We start from the raw sequence: 16,767 nt of genomic DNA, 5'->3' as shown, positions 1-16,767 counted from the left end.
AACAGATATTCAGTGTAGCTGGAACAGCCTTCTACTGGAAGAAGATGCATTCTAGACTCACATAGCTAGAGAGGAGAAGTCAATGTCCGGCACCAGAGCTTCAAAGGATAGGCTGACTCTCTTGTTTAGGGGATCATGCAGGTAATGACTTGGAGTTGAAGCTCATTTCTTATTCCAAAGATCCTATGACTCTTCAGGATTATGCTCTATTACTCTGCCTGTGCTCTCATAAAGGCAACAGTGAAGCTTAGCTGACAGTGAGTCTGTTTACGACATGATTTACTGAATATTTTAAGCCCACTGTTGAGACAAAAATGCTTAGGAAAAAAGATTCCTTTCAAAATATCACTGCTGCTTGACAATGCACCTGGTCTCCCATGAGCTCTGACAGGGATGCACAGGAGATTAATGTTGTTTTCTTGCCTGCTAACACAACATCCATTCTGCAGCCCATGGGTCAAGGAGTAATTTCATAGTGTTTTTTTTTTAATTAAGAAATGTATCTTATAAGGTTATAGCTGCCATAGAGAGTGGTTCTTCTAATGGATCTGGGCAAAGTAAATAAAAAACCTTCTGGAAATCACTATTCTAGATGCCATTAAGAAACTTTGTGATTCATGGGAAGACATAAAATTTCAACATTAACAGTTGTTTGCAAGAAGTTGAATCCAACCCTCATGGATGACTTTGGGGGGTGGGTTCGAGACTTTGGTGGAGGAAGAAACTGCAGATGTGGCGGAAATAGAAAGAACTATTTAAAATGAAGCCTGAAGATATGACTGAATTGCTATAATCTCATGATAAAACTTTAATGGATGAAAAGTTGCTTCTTATGAATGTGTAAAGCAGGTGGCTTCTTGAAATGGAATCTACTGGTGATGATACTGTGAAAGCTGTTGAAATAACGAGAAAAGCTTTGGAATATTATCTAAACTTAGTTGATAACGTGGCAGCAGGGCTGAAGCGGATTGACTCCAACTTTGAAAGAAGCCCTACTGTGGGTAAAGTGCTGTCAGACAGCATCGCATGCTACAGAGGAAAATCATTCATGAAAGGGAGAATCTTATTTTAAGAAATTTCCAGGGTCACCCCAGCCTGTAGCAACCACCATCCTGATCAGTCAGTAGCCATCAACATCCAGGTGAGACGCCTCCGCCAGGAAGAAGATGACTCACTGAAGTTTTACATGATAGTTAGCATTTTAAGCAATAAATTATTTTAAATTAAGGTATGTGCATTGTTCTTTTAGACATACTATTACACCCTTAATAGACTACAGTATAACTTTCATATACACTGGGAAATAAATTCTGTGTGACTCACTTTATTGCAGGGGTCTGTAACCGGTACTGTAAGGCCTGTTATAAATTTAGTTAGAATTTAAGATTTCTGGGGGTCTTTTATCTATTTTTAAAAATGAATGTTTTCAGCTTTCAGCTTATATATTTACCAAAGGACTTTCTGAACAGAGCCCCTTCCCAAACTAGAGCCTTGGCTAATTTAAGTGCCATCTAGTGGCCAAACTAGTTAAAATGCTAGAGAAATTGACTGATCTTACCAGCTTAAAAGGACAAGGTCTAGGACATGAATATTACAAGTTACTGTAAATTGTGCTGGGACTGGTTCAAGCTATGCTGAAGTTACTGCAGGATCAATATTTCTGATTTCCCCATCTCTGAAGCAGGCAGCTGGAATAGGAGGAGTTGAACCACAAAGTCACTGTTCTACGTAGAGGGTATTTCCTGAGGGCACTTATCAAGGGGTCATAGAGTATTTGATATTCATTTATTCATTTTTCAGTCATTCATTCAGCATCAAGTATTATACACACACACACATAAACACAGAGCTAGGTTTAAGGTACTGTGTTAGGGAATAAAAGATTAACCAGACTGGGTGTTTTATTCTTTTAAAGGCTTGTTGTTCAAAAGGGAAAATATATATCCATGACTTCAATGAAGCTAGTTTTGTAAGATTTAGAAAGGCGAATCTGACCTGGTCCTAAGCTTAAAGAACACATGGACAGCAGAGGATGTAGGGAACTTCCAGCACTGCTCTAGGCTCAGCCTTGGGGGAGATGAGACATGCACTCCAAAGCAGGAAGTGATATCAGATGGCAGCTGAACTGAGTGGGTCTATCTGCAAGTGCTACCAGGAGACAGAAGGCTGCCTCTCTCAGCTCATCGCTCCCTGCCTTCCCTATGAGCTCTGCACGTTATGGAATCAGTAAACAATGGTTAGTACAGAAAGTAAAAATGAAAGTGAAAGTTACTCAGTCGTGTCCGACTCTTTGTGACCCCATGGACTCTCTTCTCCAGGCCAGAATACTGGAGAGGGTGGCTGTTCCCTTCTCCAGGGGATCTTCCTAACCCAGTGGTCGAAACCAGGTCTCCTGCATTGCAGGTGGATTCTATACCGGCCGAGCCACCAGGGAGGTGTTTCTCACATCTACGGTTATCAGCTGCAAAATAACTTTACAAAAATAAACAAATAAATTAGTTGGGCCTATCACTTTAGTTGTCATTTAAGTCAGCTAATTTGTCTTAAAACTTTATTTATTTATTTATTTGTCTTAAAACTTTTAGATTTAAACTAGCCTATGTAATACATCCCAATGAAAATTCTCTAGTGGCTATTTTGTGGTTAATTTTGATGATAAAAAAAGAGACCACAAAAAATAGCACAAAGAAAAGTTGTATTTTGAATTTAGCTTTGGTGTAATCTCTATACAATCAGCAAAAACAAGACTGGGAGCTGACTGTGGCTCAGATCATGAACTCCTTATTGCCAAATTCAGACTTAAACTGAAGAAAGTAGGGAAAATCACTAGACCATTCAGGTATGACCTAAATCAAATCCCTTATGATTATACAGTGGAAGTGAGAAATATATTTAAAGGAGTAGATCTGATAGACAGAGAGGCTGATGAACTATTGACGGAGGTTTGTGACATTGTACAGGAGACAGGGATCAAGACCATCCCCATGGAAAAGGAATGCAAAAAGGCAAAATGGTTGTCTGAGGCGGCCTTACAAATAGCTGTGAAACAAAGAGAAGCAAAAAGCAAAGGAGAAAAGGGAAGATATTCCCATGTGAATGCAGAGTTCCAAAGAATAGCAAGGAGAGATAAGAAAGCCTTCCTCAGCCATCAATGCAAAGAAACAGAGGAAAACAACAGAAGGGGAAAGACTAGAGATCTCTTCAAGAAATTTAGAGATACCAGGGGAACATTTCATGCAAAAATGGGCTCAATAAAGGACAGAAATGGTAGGGACCTAACAGAAGCAGAAGATATTAAGAAGAGGTGGCAAGAATACACAGAAGAACTGTACAAAAAAGATCTTCATGACCCAGATAATCACAATGGTGTGATCACTCACCTAGAGCCAGACATCCTGGAATGTGAAGTCAAGTGGGCCTTAGAAAGCATTACTATGAACAAAGCTAGTGGAGGTGATCGAATTCCAGTTGAGCTATTTCACATCTTGAAAGATGATGCTGTGAAAGTGCCGCACTCAATATGCCAGCAAATTTGGAAAACAAAGCAGTGGCCACAGGACTGGAAAAGGTCAACTTTCATTCCAATCCCAAAGAAAGGCAATGCCAAAGAATGCTCAGACTACCACACAGTTGCACTCATCTCACATGCTAGTAAAGTAATGCTCAAAATTCTCCAAGCCAGGCTTCAGCAATATGTGAACTGAGAATTTCCAGATGTTCAAGCTGGTTTTAGAAAAGGCAGAGGAACCAGAGATCAAATTGCCAATATCCGCTAGATCATCGAAAAAGCAAGAGAGTTCCAGAAAAACATCTATTTCTGCTTTATTGACTATGCCAAAGCCTTCGACTGTGTGGATCACAATAAACTGTGGAAAATTCTGAAAGAGATGGGAGTACCAGACCACCTGACCTGCCTCTTGAGAAACCTGTATGCAGGTCACGAAGCAACAGTTAGAACTGGACATGGAACAACAGACTGGTTCCACATAGGAAAAGGAGTACGTCAAGGCTGTATATTGTCACCCTGCTTATTTAACTTATATGCAGAGTACATCATGAGAAACGCTGGGCTGGAAGAAGCACAAGCTGGAATCAAGACTGCCGGGAGAAATATCAATAACCTCAGATATGCAGATGACACCACCCTTATGGCAGAAAGTGAAGAAGAACTCTTTAGTTTAGTTTAGCCTCTTGATGAAAGTGAAAGAGGAGAGTGAAAAAGTTGGCTTAAAGCTCAACATTCAGAAAACTAAGATCATGGCATCTGGTCCCATCACCTCATGGGAAATAGATGGGGAGACAGTGGAAACAGTGTCAGACTTTATTTTTTTGGGCTCCAAAATCACAGCAGATGGTGATTGCAGCCATGAAATTAAAAGACGCTTACTCCTTGGAAGGAAAGTTTTGACCAACCTAGATAGCATATTAAAAAGCAGAGACATTATTTTGCCATCAAAGGTTTGTCTGGTTAAGGCTATGGTTTTTCCAGTGGTCATGTATGGATGTGAGAGTTGGACTGTGAAGAAAGCTGAGTGCCGAAAAATTGATGCTTTTGAACTGTGCTGTTGGAGAAGACTCTTGAGAGTCCCTTGGACTGCAAGGAGATCCAGCCAGTCCATCCTAAAGGAGATGAGTCCTGGGTATTCATTGGAAGGACTGATGCTGAAGCTGAAACTCCAATACTTTGGCCACCTCACGCGAAGAGTTGACTCGTTGGAAAAGACCCTGATGCTGGGAGGGATTAGGGGCAGGAGAAGGGGACAACAGAGGATGAGATGGCTGGATGGCATCACCGACTCGATGGACATGAGTTTGAGTAAACTCCGGCAGTTGGTGATGGACAGGGAGGCCTGGCGCGCTGCAGTTCATGGGGTCGCAAAGAGTCGGACACGACTGAGCCACTGAACTGAGCTAGTAATCTCTGAAGTCCCATCTCTTCAGCAGCATTAAATTCTGTACTGTTTTCCAGCTCCCTCCTCCACCATTTTCCTCCTTCAGGGTCATGAGTGATTAATTTTACTGAGTTAATCTTAAACTGATAGCTTTACAGTAAATCCTTTTCAACATTCAGAGACAGGTTTCATTTGAATGGTTTAAATTTGAGGAGTTTTTCAGTGCTCCGCTGAATTGTTGTTCTGAGTGCTGAGATGGGAGAGGGAACTTAAAAAGTGATTCATAAAGCAGGTGATATACGTCACTTTCATATTACCTACTAAAGTCTGCAAGGTGAAAATTGATCTTGGTTTTTTTCCTTCAGAAAAATTCCTAAATCACTACTTAGTTAAAATTTCTAACTCAGCACCCCAGATTGTAATGTATTGGTATACATCTACCAATTTTAATTTAATTCTGTCTTTAAAAATAGATAATAAGAAAACACTTTTGAGTGATTTGTGCTACAATAAAATTTGGTTCAATATATTGATAAAATATTAATTAAAATTAATATTGATAACATAATTAATAAAAATTAATATTAATTTTTTGCATTGCTTAGAAATACCAATAACTTTTGACATGGAGGCAACCTTTAGTTACTTAAAATGCACTTTTGTACTGAGATGAGTAGTATTAGTTAATGTGAACAGGTCTTATGCAAATCTCATGGGCCTAATATAATTTTTGTGAGTCTTATGATTAGAGAAGAAGAAGCTTTGAGTTACAAGTCATTATTTCTGAGATAACTGCTGAGAAAGACTATAGCCACTCCTTTTTTTCTGGGCAAAGGAGACTGCTCACAGATGCTTTTGCTAGCCACAGCATTGGTCACAGCAGCTCTACTCTGGCAGTGAATATTATTTTCATGATTCTCTGACTTTTCTTTTTTGCCAATCAAATATAAATTTGGATATAAGTGTTCTTTGTTAATGATTACAGAGGCAACAACCTGACATAGACTAACAAGCCAATAGGTAAGGTTTAGACTTAACTTCCTTTAGCGAAGATGCTCCATTCACTCATTCACTCATTTACTCATTCATTTTTCCAACAAATATTTATTAAGTACCCACTATGAGATGGTGCCTTTGAACCATGGTGCTGGAGGTACCACATCGAAAGAATTGATATCCACTAACTTTAGTGTTGGGGAAGACTCCTGAAAGTCCCTTGGACTGCAAGGAGATCAAACCAGTCAATCTTAAGGGAAATCAACCCTGAATACTTGTTAGAAGAACTGATGCTGAAGCTGAAGCTCCAGTATTTTGATCATCTGATGTGAGCAACCGGCTGTTTGGAAAAGCCCCTGATGCTGGGAAAGATTGAGGGCAGAAGTAGAAGGGAGTGACAGAGGATAAGACAGTTGAATGGTATCACCAATGTAATGAATATGAACTTGGGCAAATTCTGGGAGATGGTGAGAGACAGGGACGCCTGTTGTGCTGCGGTCCGTGGGGTCGCAGAGTCAGACACGACTGGGCGACTGAACAACAGCATGAGATGGTGAAGGACGGGGAAGCCTGGCCATGGGGTTGCAAAGAATTGGACACGACTTAGCGACTGAACAACAACAGTAATATACCAGGTACTGCTCTAGGGGCTGGGGTTTCAGCAGTGCACAAAATAGGCCACCATCTTGGCCCATAGGCTCAAGCTTGCATTCTAGTGAATGGATACAGACAAAGAACTAAACAAATAATTAAAACATACAGTATGCAAATGATAATAACTTGTATGGAGAAAAATGCAACATGAATGGGGTAAGGGAGTTCCAGGATGAAGGGAATTCCACTCTAAATCAGATGGTCAGAGAAGATGTTGCTGAGAACAAAGACAAAGGAAGCCAAGGAGTGAGCCATGTAAATATATCAGAGAAGAGCGCTCTAGGCAGAAGGAACAACAAAGGCTGTGGCCCTGGGGCAGGAGAGAGCTTGATTGTGTCAACTGAACAGCAAGGAGGCTGATAAGGCAGGAATAGTAGTGGAGGGGAGAAGGTGGGGCTGAAGTCAGAGAGGTAATGGGGCAGATCATGTAGGGCTCTGTGAGTCACTGTAAGGACTTTGGTGTTTTCTGTGAGGGAGAAGGGGAAGCACTGGAGGGTTTTGAGCAGAGATAACACTACTTGATTTGCTTTAAAAGAATCATTATGACTGATTTGCATTGTTGCATGGCAGAAACCAATGCAACATTATTGTAATTATTACCCAATTAAAAAAGAAAAAAAAAGAACCACTATGACTCCTTCACTGAAATAGGAAGCAAGGTCGTCAGCTGAGAGTGAGAGAAAGAAGAGGGAGCTGGTAGAGATGATGGTGCAGTCGCTTAGGAGAGTGGGACAGTGATTTAATGGGGGAAATTATGTGAGGACCAGGCAGCACGGAAGGCCCACTTAGGATTAGTGGTCATAATTTAAAGTGAGATCAGTCAGCTGTGTGGAGCAGGCAGAGCAGGATTTAATGAGGGCTGAGGTTTTGCCAAGTGACTTAGAGAAGGAAGGGTGGGAAAAGAGAGTCGAGTGTCACTCGGGAATGATTTAGTGATTGGCTCTAGAGTTGAAGCTGAGTAAGTAGAAAGCTGAGTACATGAGGGGCAGGGACAGTGAAGAGCTGGTAGGTTCAATGGACTAGAGGTGTCACGTTGGGTGTGTGAGCTGGTCACACAGTGAGCTGGTCAGAGAATGATATGCTTGAAGTTAAGATCATGGGACAAAACTGGTTTCATTTAGGGTATGGTAAGAAAATTATCTTTCTCAAATGAAGTATAAAAATGCCACAGACAAATGTTCATTATATTTGAATCCCTTTGAATCATGCCATTCTTTCTAGATTTCCCCCCCACCCCCAATATTTGAGTTTTTAGAATACCATCAGAAGATAGTATAGCAGAAGTCCAATGGCTGACTTGAGGATTAGGTACTCAGTTTATAGATTTCACTAAGAAAGAAAAATTATGATCTAGCAGAATCAATTTTCCCAAGATTGTTTCCTTTATCCTAGCTTTAAAAAAGCTAAAAGAAACAACAAAAAAAATAAACAGCACTGAGATCAAGAACGAAGTATTCCTTCTTCAGTTGGAAATATTCAGCAAACAGATGAAAATCACATTTACATTTTCCATTGTCCCAAGCACTAACTGTAGAGTAGGAAAACACTTGTGAATGATAGCACAGTAATGGTTACGGTAAAACAAAAACTGAAGGATTACCCAACAAATAATTTTTGGAACGCACATCTCATTTACAAAAGCATGCTGTTTTTGTGTTGACTTTTGAAGAGAGACTATTAGACTCTAAGCACATAAAACTTGACAGAAGTATAAATGTAAATTATTTAGAGCTTCTTCTTAAGTACAGATTAAAATGCCAACAGTTGGAATTTCATTACTTACAAGTGGTAGGTTGCTTGAGTAGAAATTGCATCAGGATGTGTAAGGATCCCTGAAGTTAAATTGGAGCGAGGATTTGAAAACATTTGCTTTTTATGTTATTGTTACTTTCCATAAGCCTTTCTAGGTATAGATAATGTAAAAAGCAAAGGGACGAGCGCCGGCCGGGCCCGTGGCGCGGCGTGGCGCAGGGCGCTGCGCAGAGCGCGCGTGGGCGCTGAGCCCGCCGCCAGGGGAGGTCACCATGAGGACTCTCCGCAGGTTGAAGTTCATGAGTTCGCCCAGCCTCAGTGACCTGGGCAAGAGAGAGCCGGCCGCCGCCGCTGCCGCGGACGAGTGGGGCACGCAGCAGCGCCGGGCCTGCGCCAACGCCACCTAGAACAGCATCCACAACGGGGTGATCACCGTCTTCCAGCATGAGGGGCTGCCCGACCAGGAGCTTTTCAGCCTGAACGAAGGTGTCCGGCAGCTGCTGAAGACGGAGCTGGGGTCCTTCTTCACGGAGTACCTGCAGAACCAGCTGCTGACGAAAGGCATGGTGATCCTGCAAGACAAGATCCGCTTCTACGAGGGACAGAAGCTGCTGGACTCGCTGGCGGAGACCTGGGACTTCTTCAGCGACGTGCTGCCCACCCTGCAGATGGTCTTCTACCCCGTACAGGGCAAGGAGCCGTCTGTGCGCCAGCTGGCCCTGCTGCACTTTCGGAACACCATCACCCTGGGCGTGAAGCTGGAGGACGCGCTGGCTCGGGCCCACGCCCGAGTGCCCCCCCCCCCCCCCCCCCCCCCCCCCCCCGCCATCGTGCAGATGCTGCTGGTGCTGCAGGGCGTGCACGAGTCCTGGGGCGTGACGAAAGACTACCTGTGCCTGGAGACGCTGATCCAGAAGGTGGTGTCGCCCTACCTGGGCACCTACGGCCTCTACTCTGGCGAGGGGGCCTTCACGCACTCCTGCATCTTGGATGCAGAATCTCAGACCGGCCCACTCCTGCTGATGCTGGATCTGCGTTTCAGCCAGATCCTGGGGGTCCGCGTGCCATGAGCTACACCGGATACCAGCTGCACTCGGGTTCCAAGCACATAGAAGGCCCACATTTCCCAGTCTGGGTGGTGTGCTGTGACCAGCTCTGGCCAGCCAGTTCTGAGCAAAGGGGCCCTTTGGTGCTGGATCTTTTCATTGCCAGGCAGAGATCCTCCAGAGCTCTGCTTTTCTCTGCGTGGAGATTGGCAGTATCCAGATGGGGCTGCTAGAGTAGGCCTGTTCTCAGGGGGTTGTGGATGGGCTGCGTGCATGAGAAGTAAACCCAGGTTGGTGTAAGCCCCTGAGACGGGGGATGTTTGTTACTGCAGCATAACCTGGCGTGACTAACTGATACACACACTCCTCTTTCCCAAACACTCTAGAAGAGGGTGGTCTGTGGGTGGGGAGAAGGCTGATACTGGGTGATGGCATTTTATATATTTATGTGTGTTGCATACCCCTCGTGGGCAAAGCCAGGACCTGGGGTTCTGATCCTGAATTGGTCATGACCTTGCTATGTCATATGGGCCGAGTCACCCATCCTCAGATTCCTGATCCGTAGTGAGGGTCTTTCCAAGATGTCATATCCTGTGACTGGCGATGTTTTTCTGCTCATCTGTGCACTGTGGACACACACACAGCAGGGGCTGTAAGATGATGAACTCCGAGTTCCCAGGCATCCTTCATGAAGAAGCTCTGTGCAGGGGACAGGGTGTGCAGCCCAAAAAGCACTTAGTGGGTTTTGACCTGAAGGCGATAATGGGTGAATGGACGGATGGTTTCAGCCCCGAGACCCCTTCCCCTCATTGACAAATGTGTTTGCAGAGAGCTCAGAATTGCTTTAACGGGCTGTAAAATGCTATAAAAATGTAAGGTATCATCAAAAAAAAAAAAAAAGCAAAGGGACACTTCAAGCTCTGTGGGTGATTAAATATCAAGGATAATTAGCTATGCAATTATCTTGAAGAAGTAAATTGAAAGTGACTTAAATACAAACTTAAAAAAAAAAGGGTAAGCCCACAAGAAATACAGGTTTTGTTGTTTTATCTTTATGCCCTGTTGCTTTGCCTCAATGCAGTATTAAGTGTTACTATTAGCAGTGAAGTATGTTATTTATAAGATAAATTAAGGTCATATAAAAACACATTTGGATATTGTCAAAATTACAGATCTCGGTGTCCTGGGTTCCCCCTCACCTTTGCTTAAGTGCTAGAGGGGTTTACATGACTTTGATTTTCAATGTACATATGAATCTTTGGGCCTAGAGCTTTATCAAGTTAAGAGTACAAGATGCTTTGTAAAGAGCTGAAGTAGGTTCTTACAAAGTAAAGTAACCAACCCATTAATTGAAAATATTTGCCTAAGCAAAAGTCAGGGAGAAGGAGGTTTGTTACTGAAAAGCCAATCTTAGCTACACTTGGAAACCAGAATAGGAAATGGCAGCCCACTGCAGTATCCTTGACTCCATGGACAGAGAGCCTGCTGCCCGCAGCCCGCGGAGGTGCGGAGTTCAGACGGGACTGAGTGAGCGAGCAGCGCAAGCGCAGTACCCCAGGCACCCGGTGACGTCAGGGCCCCTGGGTGTGTGAAAGCGCCACAGCCTTTCAGTTAGTGGCTGATTTCAAAGCTGGGTAAGAGTAATCCTAAACTTAACAAAACTGACAGCTGCGAATGTGTGTGCTCTCACAGCTGGTTAAGTCAATTACTGACCGTTTGGGACTTGCTAGATTTGGTTGAGAACTGCAAGTGGCTCTCGGTGATCTTACAGTTTCTTAGAGGAGATAAGAATAATATATACCCATGACAGGAGAATACAACATGTGATGCATGAGCTTAGGAAAGGGCCACTATCAGTGCTTTTCCTCTCAAAAAACTTTTCTCCTCCTGGGAGACTTAATTCCTTTTGCACTTGGTTTTACTTATTACACTCTCAACTCACATAGTACTTATTATACACTTAACCACCTTAGAAAATATTTATCCAGTTTTTGGGTCTGCCTAGGACCTGGAGAAGGAAATGGCAACCCAATCCAGTACTCTTGCCTGGAAAATCCCATGCATACAGCCCATGGGGTTGCAAAGAGTTGGACACAACTGAGCGGCTTTATTCCACTAGGACCTGAGTTATCTTTCTAGATTTGGAGAATTCTTTACCATATGAGTTTTGGTAGGAGGAAGATGCAAAAAACCAGATAGTCACTCTCCCATGCTTCTTTGCAGCTAAGGTGTAGGCATCTGACCAAGTCAACCAATCAATTAAAAAATATGACAGCTTTATTGAGGTATAATCCACAAACCATTCAGTTCACTGAAAGTGTACAATTCAGTTGTCATAAGTGTATTCACAGAGTTGCATAACCATCCACAACTGATTTTAAATCATTTCTATCACCTCAAAAAGAAACCTCATATCCATTAGCAGCCACTTCCCGTTCCCCTAATCTCAGCCCTAGGCAACTTTGTTCTACTCTTGGTCTGTCTAGACTTACATATTCTGGATATTTCATTTGAATGGAATTATATAATAATTCTTCTGTAATTGCCTTCTTTCACTTAGTATAATATTTTCAAGTTTCATCCATGTTGTAGCAAGCTTCAGAGCTTCATATATTGTTGAATAATATTCTATTGTATGAATATACCACATTTTATCTACTCATCAGTTGATGGACTGTTGAGGGAAACTACGTGACTGCCTTGAGGAGAATGTCCTCGCAAGGATCTGGCGAAGGGCCAGAGCTGCCAGGCATGTCTCGATGTTTTGCCCTGAGAAACACTTCCTGCATATAAAGCTTCAGGACTGCATGAGAATAGTGCTGAGAATAACAAGCTGGTAACATTCAGTTAACTGATCAACAGAAATGTTAGTGCCGAATTGTTTCAAAAAATGATGCATAAGTGAAACAAGGGGTATCTTACTTGCCTGGTGTCCCATTGTCTGCTTACCTCCTTCTACAGGAATCTTTCTCCGTGTTCAACTTGTCGTGACTTCGAGCCCCACGTTCTGGTGCCACTTGTGGAAAGCTCGGCGGAGTAGATTCTGAAAAAAGGACACGGACAGCTTCTCTGGGAAACTGACAAAACTTTACTTCTACAGTGAGTCGTTTTATGCATGGGAGCAAGGAAAAAGCTTACAAAAATCAAGGTTACACAGATGGAGCTTGAGCACATACAGAGTTGATAACAGCAAGTTTACAAAGTTAATGAGACACATAGACTCTATTTTCTCAGGATCAAGAGACAATCTGGTCTCCTCAAGGCCAGCTTGTTATTCTCAGCACTATTCTCATGCAGCCCTAAAGCCGAATATGCAGGAAATGTTTCTCAGGGCAAAACATCGAGACATGCCTGGCGGCTCTGGCCCTTCGCCAGATCCTTGTGAGGACCTTCTCCTCAATGCAGTCACGTAGTTTCCCTCAACAATGGACATTTGAGTTATTTTTGTGTATGATGTGAGTTAGGATAGCATGTGAATATCAAGGTGTCTCACCCTGAATCACTTTTTGGAAAAGGTTTTTCTTCCCACACTAAATTGTCTTGGCACCCTTGCCAAAAATCAATTGACTGTAAATGTGAGGATTTATTTCTAGACTCTCAATTCTATTCTATTGATCTATGTATCTATTCTTAGGCTAGTACCTACTGTTTTAATTACTATAGTTTTGAAGAAAACTCTGAAATCAGGAATGTTTTCTGCTTTTTCAAGATTCTTTGGCTATTCTGAGTTTCTTGAATTTCCATATGAATTTTAGCATCGGCTTGTCAATTTCTGCAGAGATGCCAACTGGTATTTAGGTAGAGATCTTGATGACTCTGTAGATCACTGCGGGTACTAATGCCATCTTAATAATTTTGTCTCTAGTTCATGAACACTGATATCTTTACTTTTATTTAGGCCTTCTTTAATTTCTTTCAGTAATATTTTATAGTTTCTAGAGTAGAAGTTTTGCACTCCTTTTGTTAAATTTATTCTTAAGTATTTTATCTTTTGCTAATATTGTAAGTGAAATTGTTTCCTTAATTTCACTTTCAATTTTCTCATTTCTCATTACTAATTAAGTACAATTGTGTTTTGTATATTGATCTTGTTTTATGCCACGTTACCAAACTTGTATATTAGTTTCAATAGTTTTTTTAAGTGGATCTCTTAGGATTTTCTATATACAAGGTCATGTCATTTGCAAATAGGTATAATCTTATTTTTTTCTTTCCAATATGGATACCTTTTACTTTATTTTCTTCCCTAATTGCCATATCTAGAACCTTCATTACAATGTCAAACAGTAGTGAGAATGGATGTTTCTATCTTATCCCGCTCTTAAGAGTGAACCATTCAGTCTTTCACCATTAAGTTCAACCCATCAGATTTTAGATGCAGAGAAGTGGTCACCTTTGCAGAATCCATTCTGATTTCACTTTCCTTCTTTATTTATTGTACTTATCACATTCAGATATACCATATGCTTTAAATTATTTTTTTGTTTGCTTTATAGTCTGTTCCCTGCTCCTGCTCCTGACTGCCTCCTACCTAATGTAAGTGCCATTAGCGCAAGCACTTTTGTTAGTTTTGGTCACAGTTTCATCAAAAACTCTGAACATGCTGGACATACAGTAGCACCCAATACATATCTGTAGGTTGAAACAATAATACCATGGTCTGTTTTCTGTTGCTTGGTTTGTAAACTCTTTTGTGAAAGGAAGCATGGTTTTGAATTTGAAAATGATTTTGTTTTGTCTGTGTATGACTGTGCTTAGTCACTCATTTGTGTCCAACTCTTTGCGACCCCATGGATTGTAGCCTGCCAGGCTCTTCTGTCCATGGAATTTCCCAGGCAAGAATACCAGAGTGGATTGCCATTTCCTACTTCAGAGGATCTTCCCAACCCAGGAATCAAACCTGCATCCTTTGCGACTCCTGCAGGAAACTCCTCCAAGAAACCAGTAGGCAGATTCTTTACCACTGGGAAGCATAAAATATATTGAATATGGTAGGTGCTCAGTAAATGGTGGTGAAATAGAATCAAACATTCCATTGAGGACAAAAGGCTTCATGGAAATGAGAGTTGAGCTAGGACTGAAGGATGAGTAGGAATGAGATGAACAGAAGTAGGGACATCTTAGAGGTATGAAATGTAAATTTTGTTACTTTGGTTTAAATACTATCAGTTGTACAGAAATTTATTCTCTCTCAGTTCAGTTCAGTTCAGTTGCTTAGTTGTGTCTGATTCTTTGCGACCCCATGGACAGCAGCACGCCAGGCTTCCTTGTCCATCACCAACTCCTGGAGCTTGCTCAAACTCATGTCCATTGAGTTGGTGATGCCATCCAACCATCTCATCCTGTCGTCCCCTTCTCCTCCCACCCTCAATCTTTCCCAGCATCAGGGTCTTTTTCAACAAGTCAGTTCTTCGCATCCAGTAGCCAAAGTATTGAAGCTTCAGCTTCAGCATCAGTCCTTCCAATGAATATTTAGGACTGATTCCCTTTAGGATGGACTGGTTTGATCATCTTGCAGTCCAAGGGACTCTCAAGAGTCTTCTCCAACACCACAGTTCAAAAGTATCAATTCTTTGGTGCTTACTTAGCTTTCTTTATGGTCCACCTCGCACATCCATACATGCCTACTGGAAACCCCATAGCTTTGACTAGATAGACTTTTGTTGGCAAAGTAATGCCTCTGCTTTCTAAAATGCTGTCTAGGTTGGTCATAACTTTTCTTCCAAGAGGCAAGCATCTTTTACCTTCATGGCTGCAGTTACCATCTGCAGTGATTTTGGAGCCCAAGAAAATAAAGTCTGACACTGTTTCCATTGTTTCTCCATCTATTTGCCATGAAGTGATGGGACCGGATGCCATGATCTTTGTTTTTTGAATGTTGAGTTTTTAAGCCAGCTTTCTTTCTCAGTAAAATTCTCTCTCAGTACTGGAGGTTAAAGGCTTGAAATCAAGGTGTTGATAAGGTCATCCTCTGGGGGAGGATATTTCCTGGCCTTCTAGTAACCTCAGGCATTCCTTGGCTTGCAGCTGCTGTGCTTCTATATCTGATTCCATTGTCATAGAGTGTTCTCCGTGAGTGTGTTTGCCTTCTCGTGGAATTTTTCTCTTCTTTGTTTTTTCATTCTGTAAAATTGAATTATAGTTGATGTAAATGTTTTATTAATTAGTGCTCCACAGCAAAGTGATTCAGTTATATATATATATATATATATATATATATATATATATATATATTATGTATATATATTCAGCCCCAGCTTCCCTGGGACTCAGTGGTAAAGAATCCATCTGCAATGCAGAGGATGTGGGAGATGTGGGTTCGATCCCTGGGTGGGGAAGACCTCCTGGAGTAGGTCATGGCAACCCATTCCAGTATTCTTGCTGGGAAAATCCTATGAACAGAGGAGCCTGGTGGGCTATGGTCCATGGGATCGCAAAGAGTTAGACATGACTGAAGTGACTGAGCATGCAGGCATTTATGTATACATACATTCTTTTTTAATATTCTTTTCCACCATGGCTTATCATAGGATTTTGAATATAGTTCTGTGTGCTATATAGTAGGACCTTGTTGTTTATCAAGTCTATATATTTTATATAAAAAAATAATATATGTAAGCTTTTAGCTCATATCTGCTAACCCCACCCTCACACTCTGTCCCTTCCCCAACCTCTCCCTTGGGCAACCACCAGCCTGTTTTCTGTATCTGTGAATTTTTCTCTTCTTTAAATACATCAATGATCTTGGGTTAGGGTTCATCCTAATGATCCCATCTGCATTTGATTATGTGTACCAAGAACCTATTTCCAAATGAGGTCACATTGGCAAGTCCCGGGGGCTAGGAGGACTTCAGCATATCTTTCTGAAGTACACAGTTCAGCCTATAATGCCATGACTCTGTGTTTAATGCGACCCACTTCCACTTTCTCAGTCTCCCCTCTTGCTTGTCACCCCTGTGCTCATCCTGAACAGGTTGCTGCGGTCCTGTCTGGAATGCCCCAGTCTGGTAGGTGAGCCCAATGTGATAGTTTACAGCTCAACTCAAGAGTCACTCTCTTTGGGAAGTCTTCCCTGAGCCCGAGTCAGGTTCAGGGCTTCTGTCTGAGGTCCATTATGATGTTGTCCTGCCGCACTGTAATTGTTGATCTACCTGTCTCTTTCTTTCCCTCACTCTGAAGTTTTGAAGGCAGAGACTTTTTGTCTTACTTAATCATTGTGTTGTCCTGGCTTAGCACAGTGCTTAGCAGCTGGAAGACACCCAGTAAATATTTACTATTGAGTACGAGGGCTTCTCCCGTGGCACTAGTAGTAAAGAACCCACCTGCCAATGCAGGAGACATAAGAGGTGTGAGTTCCATCCCTGGATCCGAAGATTCCCTGGAGGAGAGCATGGCAACCCGCTCCAATATTCTTGACCTGGAGAATC

The 16,767-nt window shown here is 42.1% G+C and overlaps 1 long non-coding RNA gene and 1 pseudogene across 1 annotated transcript in view; both read left to right on the top strand.

Annotated features, from left to right (window-relative positions):
* LOC136171000 (uncharacterized) overlaps positions 1 to 16,767 on the top strand; it is a 196,553-nt gene that overhangs the window by 34,075 nt on the left and 145,711 nt on the right. The window lies entirely within an intron of this gene.
* On the top strand, positions 8,497 to 9,364 carry LOC136171027 (proline-rich protein 5 pseudogene; annotated as a pseudogene).

The sequence above is a fragment of the Muntiacus reevesi genome, chromosome 6 (assembly GCF_963930625.1).
Source record: "Muntiacus reevesi chromosome 6, mMunRee1.1, whole genome shotgun sequence".
NCBI classification, from domain to species: domain Eukaryota; kingdom Metazoa; phylum Chordata; class Mammalia; order Artiodactyla; family Cervidae; genus Muntiacus; species Muntiacus reevesi.
Note: the sequence above shows the minus strand (reverse complement) of the source record. Positions and strands in the feature narration are given on the sequence as shown.